Source organism: Engystomops pustulosus, chromosome 4 (genome assembly GCF_040894005.1).
Source record: "Engystomops pustulosus chromosome 4, aEngPut4.maternal, whole genome shotgun sequence".
In the NCBI taxonomy this organism is placed as follows: domain Eukaryota; kingdom Metazoa; phylum Chordata; class Amphibia; order Anura; family Leptodactylidae; genus Engystomops; species Engystomops pustulosus.
The window spans coordinates 189,409,909-189,425,607 of record NC_092414.1 but is presented as its reverse complement, the minus strand read 5'-3'; the positions used below and the strand labels follow the sequence as shown (position 1 = coordinate 189,425,607).

The window sequence follows — 15,699 nt, the reverse complement described above, 5'->3', positions numbered from 1 at the left end:
CTAGTTCTTTTGCTTTCATGTCTTCTGGCTTCTGCACCCATGTTTTTCAGATAGTTTGCAGTTTGCAAACAAGAACATTTCTTAGAAATCAAATTGTAGTAACTGATTTGTTTGGAAAAGAAAAAAAAACTAAGTGCTCAGCTATATCTCGTTCAGCCCCAGTGGCCTAATGGATAAGGCACTGGCCTCCTAAGCCAGGGATTGTGGGTTCGAGTCCCATCTGGGGTGTTTGAGGCTGTTGATTACCAAAGCACACACACATGCTCTATTTTACTTCCAGATTTAAAGTGCTCAACCGTCTTCTTCATTTCTTAATGGTCCCATATGCTTGTTCAAAAGATCTTGGGAATTCTGATAGCACATTAAACATACAATGAAAACTTTAAGTCCCAAGAATCGCCATGCATTTCCACTGCTTTGAAAGGGTCAGTCATTTCCGTTATACAGTCAAATCAAAATACACTCATTTACTATTCATTTATGCCGCAACACAAACACATTCACAGTGAACAACAATCCAGATACAGAAAAGTTTTCAACTGAATGATTAGCAAGCATAGCGACTTTTGATTTAATAAAACACGATGATATTCTTCTGTTAATTGGTACACATTTAGAGTTCAAAATTCTTAGTAAACGTATAACACCATGAGAACATTTGGAATTTCAGTTTCAACAAAAAACCTGCTAGCAAAGTAGAGAGTATGACTTCATTTTATTAAAAAAATGGAAATGCATGACTTGAAGTATAATACTATAAGAGCCTCCTAACTTCAAACATTCCCATAGTTTACTGGTTTCGGAAACAGACGCAAAAAAGGCAAGCTTCCAGACACCAAGCAGAGCTCCAGTGGCGCAATCGGTCAGCGCGCGGTACTTATAAAGCAGTAACTGTTGAGCAATGCCGAGGTTGTGAGTTCGAGCCTCACCTGGAGCATTGTTTTCCTCTTTTCATCCATTTTTGTCAATTGCCAAAGAAAGTCTCTCATGGTTCACCATCGCATCAAAACATGATCATTGGGGAAACGTTCCTAGTTCTTTTGCTTTCATGTCTTCTGGCTTCTGCACCCATGTTTTTCAGATAGTTTGCAGTTTGCAAACAAGAACATTTCTTAGAAATCAAATTGTAGTAACTGATTTGTTTGGAAAAGAAAAAAAAACTAAGTGCTCAGCTATATCTCGTTCAGCCCCAGTGGCCTAATGGATAAGGCACTGGCCTCCTAAGCCAGGGATTGTGGGTTCGAGTCCCATCTGGGGTGTTTGAGGCTGTTGATTACCAAAGCACACACACATGCTCTATTTTACTTCCAGATTTAAAGTGCTCAACCATCTTCTTCATTTCTTAATGGTCCCATATGCTTGTTCAAAAGATCTTAGGAATTCTGATAGCATATTAAACATACAATGACAACTTTAAGTCCCAAGAATCGCCATGCATTTCCACTGCTTTGAAAGGGTCAGTCATTTCCGTTATACAGTCAAATCAAAATACACTCATTTACTATTCATTTATGCCGCAACACAAACACATTCACAGTGAACAACAATCCAGATACAGAAAAGTTTTCAACTGAATGATTAGCAAGCATAGCGACTTTTGATTTAATAAAACACGATGATATTCTTCTGTTAATTGGTACACATTTAGAGTTCAAAATTCTTAGTAAACGTATAACACCATGAGAACATTTGGAATTTCAGTTTCAACAAAAAACCTGCTAGCAAAGTAGAGAGTATGACTTCATTTTATTAAAAAAATGGAAATGCATGACTTGAAGTATAATGCTATAAGAGCCTCCTAACTTCAAACATTCCCATAGTTTACTGGTTTCGGAAACAGACGCAAAAAAGGCAAGCTTCCAGACACCAAGCAGAGCTCCAGTGGCGTAATCGGTCAGCGCGCGGTACTTATAAAGCAGTAACTGTTGAGCAATGCCGAGGTTGTGAGTTCGAGCCTCACCTGGAGCATTGTTTTCCTCTTTTCATCCATTTTTGTCAATTGCCAAAGAAAGTCTCTCATGGTTCACCATCGCATCAAAACATGATCATTGGGGAAACGTGCCTAGTTCTTTTGCTTTCATGTCTTCTGGCTTCTGCACCCATGTTTTTCAGATAGTTTGCAGTTTGCAAACAAGAACATTTCTTAGAAATCAAATTGTAGTAACTGATTTGTTTGGAAAAGAAAAAAAAACTAAGTGCTCAGCTATATCTCGTTCAGCCCCAGTGGCCTAATGGATAAGGCACTGGCCTCCTAAGCCAGGGATTGTGGGTTCGAGTCCCATCTGGGGTGTTTGAGGCTGTTGATTACCAAAGCACACACACATGCTCTATTCTACTTCCAGATTTAAAGTGCTCAACCTTCTTCTTCATTTCTTAATGGTCCCATTTGCTTGTTCAAAAGATCTTGGGAATTCTGATAGCACATTAAACATACAATGACAACTTTAAGTCCCAAGAATCGCCATAATAATAATCTTTATTTATATAGCGCCATCAAATTACGTAGCGCTTTACAAATCATAGGGGACATATACAACTATATTACATTACAAAGAACAAACAGTCATATGGAACAATAGGAGTGATGGCCCTGCTCACAAGAGCTTACAGACTATGAGGATGAGGGGGTGACACAAGAGGTTGTATAATGGTCCAGCCATTCTTTATAAGGGAACAATATAAAAATAATTTAATAAATAATTTACTAAACAACGATGTTGCTGCTTGAACCAGCCATCAGCCGCCATCTTATTTACAGGGTCCTAGGTGAAAAAGACTGCAGCCAAGCCTGGAGCTTGGTATATATCAGCTGTTTGCCAGATAACAGATAGGATAGTACATAGGATGGATTAGTAAAGGGAGAGTTGACATTTCATGCGGTTAGCGAGTGTGATAAGCTTGCCTAAAGAGATGGGTTTTAAGAGCACGTTTGAAGCTTTGGAGAGTGGGTATTAGTCTGAGAGTCTGGGGAAGAGCATTCCAGAGAATTGGTGCAACTCGGGAGAAGTCCTGGAGACGTGCATGAGAGGTTCGAATTAAGGTAGAGATTAATCTAATGTCACTGGCAGATCGAAGAGCACGGGAAGGGCGATAGACTGAGAGAAGAGAGATAGGGAGGTGCAGCATTATTCAGAGCTTTGTGGATGAGGGTTATTATTTTAAAGTGAATACGGAAGGAGACAGGTAGCCAGTGCAGTGATTGGCACAAACTGGAGGCATCTGTGTAGCGTTTGGCCTGAAAGACGAGCCTGGCTGCTGCATTGAGAATAGATTGTAGAGGAGAGAGTTTGGAGAGTGGATGCATTTCCACTGCTTTGAAAGGGTCAGTCATTTCCGTTATACAGTCAAATCAAAATACACTCATTTACTATTCATTTATGCCGCAACACAAACACATTCACAGTGAACAACAATCCAGATACAGAAAAGTTTTCAACTGAATGATTAGCAAGCATAGCGACTTTTGATTTAATAAAACACGATGATATTCTTCTGTTAATTGGTACACATTTAGAGTTCAAAATTCTTAGTAAACGTATAACACCATGAGAACATTTGGAATTTCAGTTTCAACAAAAAACCTGCTAGCAAAGTAGAGAGTATGACTTCATTTTATTAAAAAAATGGAAATGCATGACTTGAAGTATAATACTATAAGAGCCTCCTAACTTCAAACATTCCCATAGTTTACTGGTTTCGGAAACAGACGCAAAAAAGGCAAGCTTCCAGACACCAAGCAGAGCTCCAGTGGCGCAATCGGTCAGCGCGCGGTACTTATAAAGCAGTAACTGTTGAGCAATGCCGAGGTTGTGAGTTCGAGCCTCACCTGGAGCATTGTTTTCCTCTTTTCATCCATTTTTGTCAATTGCCAAAGAAAGTCTCTCATGGTTCACCATCGCATCAAAACATGATCATTGGGGAAACGTGCCTAGTTCTTTTGCTTTCATGTCTTCTGGCTTCTGCACCCATGTTTTTCAGATAGTTTGCAGTTTGCAAACAAGAACATTTCTTAGAAATCAAATTGTAGTAACTGATTTGTTTTGGAAAAGAAAAAAAAACTAAGTGCTCAGCTATATCTCGTTCAGCCCCAGTGGCCTAATGGATAAGGCACTGGCCTCCTAAGCCAGGAATTGTGAGTTCAAGTCCCATCTGGGGTGCTTGAGGCTGTTGATTACCAAAGCACACACACATGCTCTTTTTTACTTCCAGATTTAAAGTGCTCAACCATCTTCTTCATTTCTTAATGGTCCCATATGCTTGTTCAAAAGATCTTGGGAATTCTGATAGCACATTAAACATACAATGACAACTTTAAGTCCCAAGAATCGCCATGCATTTCCACTGCTTTGAAAGGGTCAGTCATTTCCGTTATACAGTCAAATCAAAATACACTCATTTACTATTCATTTATGCCGCAACACAAACACATTCACAGTGAACAACAATCCAGATACAGAAAAGTTTTCAACTGAATGATTAGCAAGCATAGCGACTTTTGATTTAATAAAACACGATGATATTCTTCTGTTAATTGGTACACATTTAGAATTCAAAATTCTTAGTAAACGTATAACACCATGAGAACATTTGGAATTTCAGTTTCAACAAAAAACCTGCTAGCAAAGTAGAGAGTATGACTTCATTTTATAAAAAAAATGGAAATGCATGACTTGAAGTATAATACTATAAGAGCCTCCTAACTTCAAACATTCCCATAGTTTACTGGTTTCGGAAACAGACGCAAAAAAGGCAAGCTTCCAGACACCAAGCAGAGCTCCAGTGGCGCAATCGGTCAGCGCGTGGTACTTATAAAGCAGTAACTGTTGAGCAATGCCGAGGTTGTGAGTTCGAGCCTCACCTGGAGCATTGTTTTCCTCTTTTCATCCATTTTTGTCAATTGCCAAAGAAAGTCTCTCATGGTTCACCATCGCATCAAAACATGATCATTGGGGAAACGTGCCTAGTTCTTTTGCTTTCATGTCTTCTGGCTTCTGCACCCATGTTTTTCAGATAGTTTGCAGTTTGCAAACAAGAACATTTCTTAGAAATCAAATTGTAGTAACTGATTTGTTTGGAAAAGAAAAAAAAACTAAGTGCTCAGCAATATCTCGTTCAGCCCCAGTGGCCTAATGGATAAGGCACTGGCCTCCTAAGCCAGGGATTGTGGGTTCGAGTCCCATCTGGGGTGTTTGAGGCTGTTGATTACCAAAGCACACACACATGCTCTATTTTACTTCCAGATTTAAAGTGCTCAACCGTCTTCTTCATTTCTTAATGGTCCCATATGCTTGTTCAAAAGATCTTGGGAATTCTGATAGCACATTAAACATACAATGAAAACTTTAAGTCCCAAGAATCGCCATGCATTTCCACTGCTTTGAAAGTGTCAGTTATTTCCGTTATACAGTCAAATCAAAATACACTCATTTACTATTCATTTATGCCGCAACACAAACACATTCACAGTGAACAACAATCCAGATACAGAAAAGTTTTCAACTGAATGATTAGCAAGCATAGCGACTTTTGATTTAATAAAATACGATGATATTCTTCTGTTAATTGGTACACATTTAGAGTTCAAAATTCTTCGTAAACGTATAACACCATGAGAACATTTGGAATTTCAGTTTCAACAAAAAACCTGCTAGCAAAGTAGAGAGTATGACTTCATTTTATTAAAAAAATGGAAATGCATGACTTGAAGTATAATACTATAAGAGCCTCCTAACTTCAAACATTCCCATAGTTTACTGGTTTCGGAAACAGACGCAAAAAAGGCAAGCTTCCAGACACCAAGCAGAGCTCCAGTGGCGCAATCGGTCAGCGCGCGGTACTTATAAAGCAGTAACTGTTGAGCAATGCCGAGGTTGTGAGTTCGAGCCTCACCTGGAGCATTGTTTTCCTCTTTTCATCCATTTTTGTCAATTGCCAAAGAAAGTCTCTCATGGTTCACCATCGCATCAAAACATGATCATTGGGGAAACGTGCCTAGTTCTTTTGCTTTCATGTCTTCTGGCTTCTGCACCCATGTTTTTCAGATAGTTTGCAGTTTGCAAACAAGAACATTTCTTAGAAATCAAATTGTAGTAACTGATTTGTTTGGAAAAGAAAAAAAAACTAAGTGCTCAGCTATATCTCGTTCAGCCCCAGTGGCCTAATGGATAAGGCACTGGCCTCCTAAGCCAGGGATTGTGGGTTCGAGTCCCATCTGGGGTGTTTGAGGCTGTTGATTACCAAAGCACACACACATGCTCTATTTTACTTCCAGATTTAAAGTGCTCAACCGTCTTCTTCATTTCTTAATGGTCCCATATGCTTGTTCAAAAGATCTTGGGAATTCTGATAGCACATTAAACATACAATGAAAACTTTAAGTCCCAAGAATCGCCATGCATTTCCACTGCTTTGAAAGGGTCAGTCATTTCCGTTATACAGTCAAATCAAAATACACTCATTTACTATTCATTTATGCCACAACACAAACACATTCACAGTGAACAACAATCCAGATACAGAAAAGTTTTCAACTGAATGATTAGCAAGCATAGCGACTTTTGATTTAATAAAACACGATGATATTCTTCTGTTAATTGGTACACATTTAGAGTTCAAAATTCTTAGTAAACGTATAACACCATGAGAACATTTGGAATTTCAGTTTCAACAAAAAACCTGCTAGCAAAGTAGAGAGTATGACTTCATTTTATAAAAAAAATGGAAATGCATGACTTGAAGTATAATGCTATAAGAGCCTCCTAACTTCAAACATTCCCATAGTTTACTGGTTTCGGAAACAGACGCAAAAAAGGCAAGCTTCCAGACACCAAGCAGAGCTCCAGTGGCGCAATCGGTCAGCGCGCGGTACTTATAAAGCAGTAACTGTTGAGCAATGCCGAGGTTGAGAATTCGAGCCTCACCTGGAGCATTGTTTTCCTCTTTTCATCCATTTTTGTCAATTGCCAAAGAAAGTCTCTCATGGTTCACCATCGCATCAAAACATGATCATTGGGGAAACGTGCCTAGTTCTTTTGCTTTCATGTCTTCTGGCTTCTGCACCCATGTTTTTCAGATAGTTTGCAGTTTGCAAACAAGAACATTTCTTAGAAATCAAATTGTAGTAACTGATTTGTTTGGAAAAGAAAAAAAAACTAAGTGCTCAGCTATATCTCGTTCAGCCCCAGTGGCCTAATGGATAAGGCACTGGCCTCCTAAGCCAGGGATTGTGGGTTCGAGTCCCATCTGGGGTGTTTGAGGCTGTTGATTACCAAAGCACACACACATGCTCTATTCTACTTCCAGATTTAAAGTGCTCAACCTTCTTCTTCATTTCTTAATGGTCCCATTTGCTTGTTCAAAAGATCTTGGGAATTCTGATAGCACATTAAACATACAATGACAACTTTAAGTCCCAAGAATCGCCATAATAATAATCTTTATTTATATAGCGCCATCAAATTACGTAGCGCTTTACAAATCATAGGGGACATATACAACTATATTACATTACAAAGAACAAACAGTCATATGGAACAATAGGAGTGATGGCCCTGCTCACAAGAGCTTACAGACTATGAGGATGAGGGGGTGACACAAGAGGTTGTATAATGGTCCAGCCATTCTTTATAAGGGAACAATATAAAAATAATTTAATAAATAATTTACTAAACAACGATGTTGCTGCTTGAACCAGCCATCAGCCGCCATCTTATTTACAGGGTCCTAGGTGAAAAAGACTGCAGCCAAGCCTGGAGCTTGGTATATATCAGCTGTTTGCCAGATAACAGATAGGATAGTACATAGGATGGATTAGTAAAGGGAGAGTTGACATTTCATGCGGTTAGCGAGTGTGATAAGCTTGCCTAAAGAGATGGGTTTTAAGAGCACGTTTGAAGCTTTGGAGAGTGGGTATTAGTCTGAGAGTCTGGGGAAGAGCATTCCAGAGAATTGGTGCAACTCGGGAGAAGTCCTGGAGACGTGCATGAGAGGTTCGAATTAAGGTAGAGATTAATCTAATGTCACTGGCAGATCGAAGAGCACGGGAAGGGCGATAGACTGAGAGAAGAGAGATAGGGAGGTGCAGCATTATTCAGAGCTTTGTGGATGAGGGTTATTATTTTAAAGTGAATACGGAAGGAGACAGGTAGCCAGTGCAGTGATTGGCACAAACTGGAGGCATCTGTGTAGCGTTTGGCCTGAAAGACGAGCCTGGCTGCTGCATTGAGAATAGATTGTAGAGGAGAGAGTTTGGAGAGTGGATGCATTTCCACTGCTTTGAAAGGGTCAGTCATTTCCGTTATACAGTCAAATCAAAATACACTCATTTACTATTCATTTATGCCGCAACACAAACACATTCACAGTGAACAACAATCCAGATACAGAAAAGTTTTCAACTGAATGATTAGCAAGCATAGCGACTTTTGATTTAATAAAACACGATGATATTCTTCTGTTAATTGGTACACATTTAGAATTCAAAATTCTTAGTAAACGTATAACACCATGAGAACATTTGGAATTTCAGTTTCAACAAAAAACCTGCTAGCAAAGTAGAGAGTATGACTTCATTTTATAAAAAAAATGGAAATGCATGACTTGAAGTATAATACTATAAGAGCCTCCTAACTTCAAACATTCCCATAGTTTACTGGTTTCGGAAACAGACGCAAAAAAGGCAAGCTTCCAGACACCAAGCAGAGCTCCAGTGGCGCAATCGGTCAGCGCCCGGTACTTATAAAGCAGTAACTGTTGAGCAATGCCGAGGTTGTGAGTTCGAGCCTCACCTGGAGCATTGTTTTCCTCTTTTCATCCATTTTTGTCAATTGCCAAAGAAAGTCTCTCATGGTTCACCATCGCATCAAAACATGATCATTGGGGAAACGTGCCTAGTTCTTTTGCTTTCATGTCTTCTGGCTTCTGCACCCATGTTTTTCAGATAGTTTGCAGTTTGCAAACAAGAACATTTCTTAGAAATCAAATTGTAGTAACTGATTTGTTTGGAAAAGAAAAAAAAACTAAGTGCTCAGCAATATCTCGTTCAGCCCCAGTGGCCTAATGGATAAGGCACTGGCCTCCTAAGCCAGGGATTGTGGGTTCGAGTCCCATCTGGGGTGTTTGAGGCTGTTGATTACCAAAGCACACACACATGCTCTATTTTACTTCCAGATTTAAAGTGCTCAACCGTCTTCTTCATTTCTTAATGGTCCCATATGCTTGTTCAAAAGATCTTGGGAATTCTGATAGCACATTAAACATACAATGAAAACTTTAAGTCCCAAGAATCGCCATGCATTTCCACTGCTTTGAAAGTGTCAGTTATTTCCGTTATACAGTCAAATCAAAATACACTCATTTACTATTCATTTATGCCGCAACACAAACACATTCACAGTGAACAACAATCCAGATACAGAAAAGTTTTCAACTGAATGATTAGCAAGCATAGCGACTTTTGATTTAATAAAACACGATGATATTCTTCTGTTAATTGGTACACATTTAGAGTTCAAAATTCTTAGTAAACGTATAACACCATGAGAACATTTGGAATTTCAGTTTCAACAAAAAACCTGCTAGCAAAGTAGAGAGTATGACTTCATTTTATTAAAAAAATGGAAATGCATGACTTGAAGTATAATACTATAAGAGCCTCCTAACTTCAAACATTCCCATAGTTTACTGGTTTCGGAAACAGACGCAAAAAAGGCAAGCTTCCAGACACCAAGCAGAGCTCCAGTGGCGCAATCGGTCAGCGCGCGGTACTTATAAAGCAGTAACTGTTGAGCAATGCCGAGGTTGTGAGTTCGAGCCTCACCTGGAGCATTGTTTTCCTCTTTTCATCCATTTTTGTCAATTGCCAAAGAAAGTCTCTCATGGTTCACCATCGCATCAAAACATGATCATTGGGGAAACGTGCCTAGTTCTTTTGCTTTCATGTCTTCTGGCTTCTGCACCCATGTTTTTCAGATAGTTTGCAGTTTGCAAACAAGAACATTTCTTAGAAATCAAATTGTAGTAACTGATTTGTTTGGAAAAGAAAAAAAAACTAAGTGCTCAGCTATATCTCGTTCAGCCCCAGTGGCCTAATGGATAAGGCACTGGCCTCCTAAGCCAGGGATTGTGGGTTCGAGTCCCATCTGGGGTGTTTGAGGCTGTTGATTACCAAAGCACACACACATGCTCTATTTTACTTCCAGATTTAAAGTGCTCAACCGTCTTCTTCATTTCTTAATGGTCCCATATGCTTGTTCAAAAGATCTTGGGAATTCTGATAGCACATTAAACATACAATGAAAACTTTAAGTCCCAAGAATCGCCATGCATTTCCACTGCTTTGAAAGGGTCAGTTATTTCCGTTATACAATCAAATCAAAATACACTCATTTACTATTCATTTATGCCGCAACACAAACACATTCACAGTGAACAACAATCCAGATACAGAAAAGTTTTCAACTGAATGATTAGCAAGCATAGCGACTTTTGATTTAATAAAACACGATGATATTCTTCTGTTAATTGGTACACATTTAGAGTTCAAAATTCTTAGTAAACGTATAACACCATGAGAACATTTGGAATTTCAGTTTCAACAAAAAACCTGCAAGCAAAGTAGAGAGTATGACTTCATTTTATAAAAAAAATGGAAATGCATGACTTGAAGTATAATACTATAAGAGCCTCCTAACTTCAAACATTCCCATAGTTTACTGGTTTCGGAAACAGACGCAAAAAAGGCAAGCTTCCAGACACCAAGCAGAGCTCCAGTGGCGCAATCGGTCAGCGCGCGGTACTTATAAAGCAGTAACTGTTGAGCAATGCCGAGGTTGTGAGTTCGAGCCTCACCTGGAGCATTGTTTTCCTCTTTTCATCCATTTTTGTCAATTGCCAAAGAAAGTCTCTCATGGTTCACCATCGCATCAAAACATGATCATTGGGGAAACGTGCCTAGTTCTTTTGCTTTCATGTCTTCTGGCTTCTGCACCCATGTTTTTCAGATAGTTTGCAGTTTGCAAACAAGAACATTTCTTAGAAATCAAATTGTAGTAACTGATTTGTTTGAAAAAGAAAAAAAAACTAAGTGCTCAGCCATATCTCGTTCAGCCCCAGTGGCCTAATGGATAAGGCACTGGCCTCCTAAGCCAGGGATTGTGGGTTCGAGTCCCATCTGGGGTGTTTGAGGCTGTTGATTACCAAAGCACACACACATGCTCTATTTTACTTCCAGATTTAAAGTGCTCAACCGTCTTCTTCATTTCTTAATGGTCCCATATGCTTGTTCAAAAGATCTTGGGAATTCTGATAGCACATTAAACATGCAATGACAACTTTAAGTCCCAAGAATCGCCATGCATTTCCACTGCTTTGAAAGGGTCAGTCATTTCCGTTATTCAGTCAAATCAAAATACACTCATTTACTATTCATTTATGCCGCAACACAAACACATTCACAGTGAACAACAATCCAGATACAGAAAAGTTTTCAACTGAATGATTAGCAAGCATAGCGACTTTTGATTTAATAAAACACGATGATATTCTTCTGTTAATTGGTACACATTTAGAGTTCAAAATTCTTAGTAAACGTATAACACCATGAGAACATTGGGAATTTCAGTTTCAACAAAAAACCTGCTAGCAAAGTAGAGAGTATGACTTCATTTTATAAAAAAAATGGAAATGCATGACTTGAAGTATAATACTATAAGAGCCTCCTAACTTCAAACATTCCCATAGTTTACTGGTTTCGGAAACAGACGCAAAAAAGGCAAGCTTCCAGACACCAAGCAGAGCTCCAGTGGCGCAATCGGTCAGCGCGCGGTACTTATAAAGCAGTAACTGTTGAGCAATGCCCAGGTTGTGAGTTCGAGCCTCACCTGGAGCATTGTTTTCCTCTTTTCATCCATTTTTGTCAATTGCCAAAGAAAGTCTCTCATGGTTCACCATCGCATCAAAACATGATCATTGGGGAAACGTGCCTAGTTCTTTTGCTTTCATGTCTTCTGGCTTCTGCACCCATGTTTTTCAGATAGTTTGCAGTTTGCAAACAAGAACATTTCTTAGAAATCAAATTGTAGTAACTGATTTGTTTGGAAAAGAAAAAAAAACTAAGTGCTCAACAATAGCTCATTCAGCCCCAGTGGCCTAATGGATAAGGCACTGGCCTCCTGAGCCAGGGATTGTGGGTTCAAGTCCCATCTGGGGTGTTTGAGGCTGTTGATTACCAAAGCACACACACATGCTCTATTTTACTTCCAGATTTAAAGTGCTCAACCATCTTCTTCATTTCTTAATGGTCCCATATGCTTGTTCAAAAGATCTTGGGAATTCTGATAGCACATTAAACATACAATGACAAGTTTAAGTCCCAAGAATCGCCATGCATTTCCACTGCTTTGAAAGGGTCAGTCATTTCCGTTATACAGTCAAATCAAAATACACTCATTTACTATTCATTTATGCCGCAACACAAACACATTCACAGTGAACAACAATCCAGATACAGAAAAGTTTTCAACTGAATGATTAGCAAGCATAGCGACTTTTGATTTAATAAAATACGATGATATTCTTCTGTTAATTGGTACACATTTAGAGTTCAAAATTCTTAGTAAACGTATAACACCATGAGAACATTTGGAATTTCAGTTTCAACAAAAAACCTGCTAGCAAAGTAGAGAGTATGACTTCATTTTATAAAAAAAATGGAAATGCATGACTTGAAGTATAATACTATAAGAGCCTCCTAACTTCAAAAATTCCCATAGTTTACTGGTTTCGGAAACAGACGCAAAAAAGGCAAGCTTCCAGACACCAAGCAGAGCTCCAGTGGCGCAATCGGTCAGCGCGCGGTACTTATAAAGCAGTAACTGTTGAGCAATGCCGAGGTTGTGAGTTCAAGCCTCACCTGGAGCATTGTTTTCCTCTTTTCATCCATTTTTGTCAATTGCCAAAGAAAGTCTCTCATGGTTCACCATCGCATCAAAACATGATCATTGGGGAAACGTGCCTAGTTCTTTTGCTTTCATGTCTTCTGGCTTCTGCACCCATGTTTTTCAGATAGTTTGCAGTTTGCAAACAAGAACATTTCTTAGAAATCAAATTGTAGTAACTGATTTGTTTGAAAAAGAAAAAAAAACTAAGTGCTCAGCTATATCTCGTTCAGCCCCAGTGGCCTAATGGATAAGGCACTGGCCTCCTAAGCCAGGGATTGTGGGTTCGAGTCCCATCTGGGGTGTTTGAGGCTGTTGATTACCAAAGCACACACACATGCTCTATTTTACTTCCAGATTTAAAGTGCTCAACCGTCTTCTTCATTTCTTAATGGTCCCATATGCTTGTTCAAAAGATCTTGGGAATTCTGATAGCACATTAAACATGCAATGACAACTTTAAGTCCCAAGAATCGCCATGCATTTCCACTGCTTTGAAAGGGTCAGTCATTTCCGTTATACAGTCAAATCAAAATACACTCATTTACTATTCATTTATGCCGCAACACAAACACATTCACAGTGAACAACAATCCAGATACAGAAAAGTTTTCAACTGAATGATTAGCAAGCATAGCGACTTTTGATTTAATAAAACACGATGATATTCTTCTGTTAATTGGTACACATTTAGAGTTCAAAATTCTTAGTAAACGTATAACACCATGAGAACATTTGGAATTTCAGTTTCAACAAAAAACCTGCTAGCAAAGTAGAGAGCATGACTTCATTTTATAAAAAAAATGGAAATGCATGACTTGAAGTATAATACTATAAGAGCCTCCTAACTTCAAACATTCCCATAGTTTACTGGTTTCGGAAACAGACGCAAAAAAGGCAAGCTTCCAGACACCAAGCAGAGCTCCAGTGGCGCAATCGGTCAGCGCGCGGTACTTATAAAGCAGTAACTGTTGAGCAATGCCGAGGTTGTGAGTTCGAGCCTCACATGGAGCATTGTTTTCCTCTTTTCATCCATTTTTGTCAATTGCCAAAGAAAGTCTCTCATGGTTCACCATCGCATCAAAACATGATCATTGGGGAAACGTGCCTAGTTCTTTTGCTTTCATGTCTTCTGGCTTCTGCACCCATGTTTTTCAGATAGTTTGCAGTTTGCAAACAAGAACATTTCTTAGAAATCAAATTGTAGTAACTGATTTGTTTGGAAAAGAAAAAAAAACTAAGTGCTCAGCTATAGCTCGTTCAGCCCCAGTGGCCTAATGGATAAGGCACTGGCCTCCTAAGCCAGGGATTGTGGGTTCGAGTCCCATCTGGGGTGTTTGAGGCTGTTGATTACCAAAGCACACACACATGCTCTATTTTACTTCCAGATTTAAAGTGCTCAACCATCTTCTTCATTTCTTAATGGTCCCATATGCTTGTTCAAAAGATCTTGGGAATTCTGATAGCACATTAAACATACAATGACAACTTTAAGTCCCAAGAATCGCCATGCATTTCCACTTCTTTGAAAGGGTCAGTCATTTCCGTTATACAGTCAAATCAAAATACACTCATTTACTATTCATTTATGCCGCAACACAAACACATTCACAGTGAACAACAATCCAGATACAGAAAAGTTTTCAACTGAATGATTAGCAAGCATAGCGACTTTTGATTTAATAAAACACGATGATATTCTTCTGTTAATTGGTACACATTTAGAGTTCAAAATTCTTAGTAAACGTATAACACCATGAGAACATTTGGAATTTCAGTTTCAACAAAAAACCTGCAAGCAAAGTAGAGAGTATGACTTCATTTTATAAAAAAAATGGAAATGCATGACTTGAAGTATAATACTATAAGAGCCTCCTAACTTCAAACATTCCCATAGTTTACTGGTTTCGGAAACAGACGCAAAAAAGGCAAGCTTCCAGACACCAAGCAGAGCTCCAGTGGCGCAATCGGTCAGCGCGCGGTACTTATAAAGCAGTAACTGTTGAGCAATGCCGAGGTTGTGAGTTCGAGCCTCACCTGGAGCATTGTTTTCCTCTTTTCATCCATTTTTGTCAATTGCCAAAGAAAGTCTCTCATGGTTCACCATCGCATCAAAACATGATCATTGGGGAAACGTGCCTAGTTCTTTTGCTTTCATGTCTTCTGGCTTCTGCACCCATGTTTTTCAGATAGTTTGCAGTTTGCAAACAAGAACATTTCTTAGAAATCAAATTGTAGTAACTGATTTGTTTGGAAAAGAAAAAAAAACTAAGTGCTCAGCTATATCTCGTTCAGCCCCAGTGGCCTAATGGATAAGGCACTGGCCTCCTAAGCCAGGGATTGTGGGTTCGAGTCCCATCTGGGGTGTTTGAGGCTGTTGATTACCAAAGCACACACACATGCTCTATTTTACTTCCAGATTTAAAGTGCTCAACCGTCTTCTTCATTTCTTAATGGTCCCATATGCTTGTTCAAAAGATCTTGGGAATTCTGATAGCACATTAAACATACAATGAAAACTTTAAGTCCCAAGAATCGCCATGCATTTCCACTGCTTTGAAAGTGTCAGTTATTTCCGTTATACAATCAAATCAAAATACACTCATTTACTATTCATTTATGCCGCAACACAAACACATTCACAGTGAACAACAATCCAGATACAGAAAAGTTTTCAACTGAATGATTAGCAAGCATAGCGACTTTTGATTTAATAAAACACGATGATATTCTTCTGTTAATTGGTACACATTTAGAGTTCAAA

The 15,699-nt window shown here is 39.0% G+C and overlaps 23 non-coding genes across 23 annotated transcripts; all 23 read left to right on the top strand.

Moving 5' to 3' along the window:
- The first annotated feature begins 155 nt into the window (after positions 1–155).
- Positions 156–228, top strand: TRNAR-CCU (transfer RNA arginine (anticodon CCU)). The gene has a single exon. It is a non-coding gene; the product is annotated as a tRNA-Arg (tRNA).
- A 616-nt stretch (positions 229–844) lies between these two features.
- Positions 845–937, top strand: TRNAI-UAU (transfer RNA isoleucine (anticodon UAU)). Its single transcript is given in 2 exon segments — positions 845–882; positions 902–937. It is a non-coding gene; the product is annotated as a tRNA-Ile (tRNA).
- A 249-nt stretch (positions 938–1,186) lies between these two features.
- TRNAR-CCU (transfer RNA arginine (anticodon CCU)) lies at positions 1,187–1,259 on the top strand. The gene has a single exon. It is a non-coding gene; the product is annotated as a tRNA-Arg (tRNA).
- Positions 1,260–1,875: 616 nt separating this feature from the next.
- On the top strand, positions 1,876–1,968 carry TRNAI-UAU (transfer RNA isoleucine (anticodon UAU)). The gene is given in 2 exon segments: positions 1,876–1,913; positions 1,933–1,968. It is a non-coding gene; the product is annotated as a tRNA-Ile (tRNA).
- Positions 1,969–2,217: 249 nt separating this feature from the next.
- Positions 2,218–2,290, top strand: TRNAR-CCU (transfer RNA arginine (anticodon CCU)). The gene has a single exon. It is a non-coding gene; the product is annotated as a tRNA-Arg (tRNA).
- Positions 2,291–3,741: 1,451 nt separating this feature from the next.
- TRNAI-UAU (transfer RNA isoleucine (anticodon UAU)) lies at positions 3,742–3,834 on the top strand. Its single transcript is given in 2 exon segments — positions 3,742–3,779; positions 3,799–3,834. It is a non-coding gene; the product is annotated as a tRNA-Ile (tRNA).
- A 939-nt stretch (positions 3,835–4,773) lies between these two features.
- Positions 4,774–4,866, top strand: TRNAI-UAU (transfer RNA isoleucine (anticodon UAU)). Its single transcript is given in 2 exon segments — positions 4,774–4,811; positions 4,831–4,866. It is a non-coding gene; the product is annotated as a tRNA-Ile (tRNA).
- Positions 4,867–5,115: 249 nt separating this feature from the next.
- Positions 5,116–5,188, top strand: TRNAR-CCU (transfer RNA arginine (anticodon CCU)). The gene has a single exon. It is a non-coding gene; the product is annotated as a tRNA-Arg (tRNA).
- Positions 5,189–5,804: 616 nt separating this feature from the next.
- TRNAI-UAU (transfer RNA isoleucine (anticodon UAU)) lies at positions 5,805–5,897 on the top strand. Its single transcript is given in 2 exon segments — positions 5,805–5,842; positions 5,862–5,897. It is a non-coding gene; the product is annotated as a tRNA-Ile (tRNA).
- Positions 5,898–6,146: 249 nt separating this feature from the next.
- TRNAR-CCU (transfer RNA arginine (anticodon CCU)) lies at positions 6,147–6,219 on the top strand. Its single transcript has one exon. It is a non-coding gene; the product is annotated as a tRNA-Arg (tRNA).
- A 958-nt stretch (positions 6,220–7,177) lies between these two features.
- On the top strand, positions 7,178–7,250 carry TRNAR-CCU (transfer RNA arginine (anticodon CCU)). Its single transcript has one exon. It is a non-coding gene; the product is annotated as a tRNA-Arg (tRNA).
- A 1,451-nt stretch (positions 7,251–8,701) lies between these two features.
- Positions 8,702–8,794, top strand: TRNAI-UAU (transfer RNA isoleucine (anticodon UAU)). The gene is given in 2 exon segments: positions 8,702–8,739; positions 8,759–8,794. It is a non-coding gene; the product is annotated as a tRNA-Ile (tRNA).
- Positions 8,795–9,043: 249 nt separating this feature from the next.
- On the top strand, positions 9,044–9,116 carry TRNAR-CCU (transfer RNA arginine (anticodon CCU)). Its single transcript has one exon. It is a non-coding gene; the product is annotated as a tRNA-Arg (tRNA).
- Positions 9,117–9,732: 616 nt separating this feature from the next.
- On the top strand, positions 9,733–9,825 carry TRNAI-UAU (transfer RNA isoleucine (anticodon UAU)). The gene is given in 2 exon segments: positions 9,733–9,770; positions 9,790–9,825. It is a non-coding gene; the product is annotated as a tRNA-Ile (tRNA).
- Positions 9,826–10,074: 249 nt separating this feature from the next.
- Positions 10,075–10,147, top strand: TRNAR-CCU (transfer RNA arginine (anticodon CCU)). Its single transcript has one exon. It is a non-coding gene; the product is annotated as a tRNA-Arg (tRNA).
- A 616-nt stretch (positions 10,148–10,763) lies between these two features.
- Positions 10,764–10,856, top strand: TRNAI-UAU (transfer RNA isoleucine (anticodon UAU)). Its single transcript is given in 2 exon segments — positions 10,764–10,801; positions 10,821–10,856. It is a non-coding gene; the product is annotated as a tRNA-Ile (tRNA).
- Positions 10,857–11,105: 249 nt separating this feature from the next.
- Positions 11,106–11,178, top strand: TRNAR-CCU (transfer RNA arginine (anticodon CCU)). The gene has a single exon. It is a non-coding gene; the product is annotated as a tRNA-Arg (tRNA).
- A 958-nt stretch (positions 11,179–12,136) lies between these two features.
- TRNAR-CCU (transfer RNA arginine (anticodon CCU)) lies at positions 12,137–12,209 on the top strand. The gene has a single exon. It is a non-coding gene; the product is annotated as a tRNA-Arg (tRNA).
- A 616-nt stretch (positions 12,210–12,825) lies between these two features.
- Positions 12,826–12,918, top strand: TRNAI-UAU (transfer RNA isoleucine (anticodon UAU)). Its single transcript is given in 2 exon segments — positions 12,826–12,863; positions 12,883–12,918. It is a non-coding gene; the product is annotated as a tRNA-Ile (tRNA).
- A 249-nt stretch (positions 12,919–13,167) lies between these two features.
- On the top strand, positions 13,168–13,240 carry TRNAR-CCU (transfer RNA arginine (anticodon CCU)). The gene has a single exon. It is a non-coding gene; the product is annotated as a tRNA-Arg (tRNA).
- A 958-nt stretch (positions 13,241–14,198) lies between these two features.
- TRNAR-CCU (transfer RNA arginine (anticodon CCU)) lies at positions 14,199–14,271 on the top strand. Its single transcript has one exon. It is a non-coding gene; the product is annotated as a tRNA-Arg (tRNA).
- A 616-nt stretch (positions 14,272–14,887) lies between these two features.
- On the top strand, positions 14,888–14,980 carry TRNAI-UAU (transfer RNA isoleucine (anticodon UAU)). Its single transcript is given in 2 exon segments — positions 14,888–14,925; positions 14,945–14,980. It is a non-coding gene; the product is annotated as a tRNA-Ile (tRNA).
- Positions 14,981–15,229: 249 nt separating this feature from the next.
- Positions 15,230–15,302, top strand: TRNAR-CCU (transfer RNA arginine (anticodon CCU)). The gene has a single exon. It is a non-coding gene; the product is annotated as a tRNA-Arg (tRNA).
- The last annotated feature ends 397 nt before the right edge of the window (positions 15,303–15,699 follow it).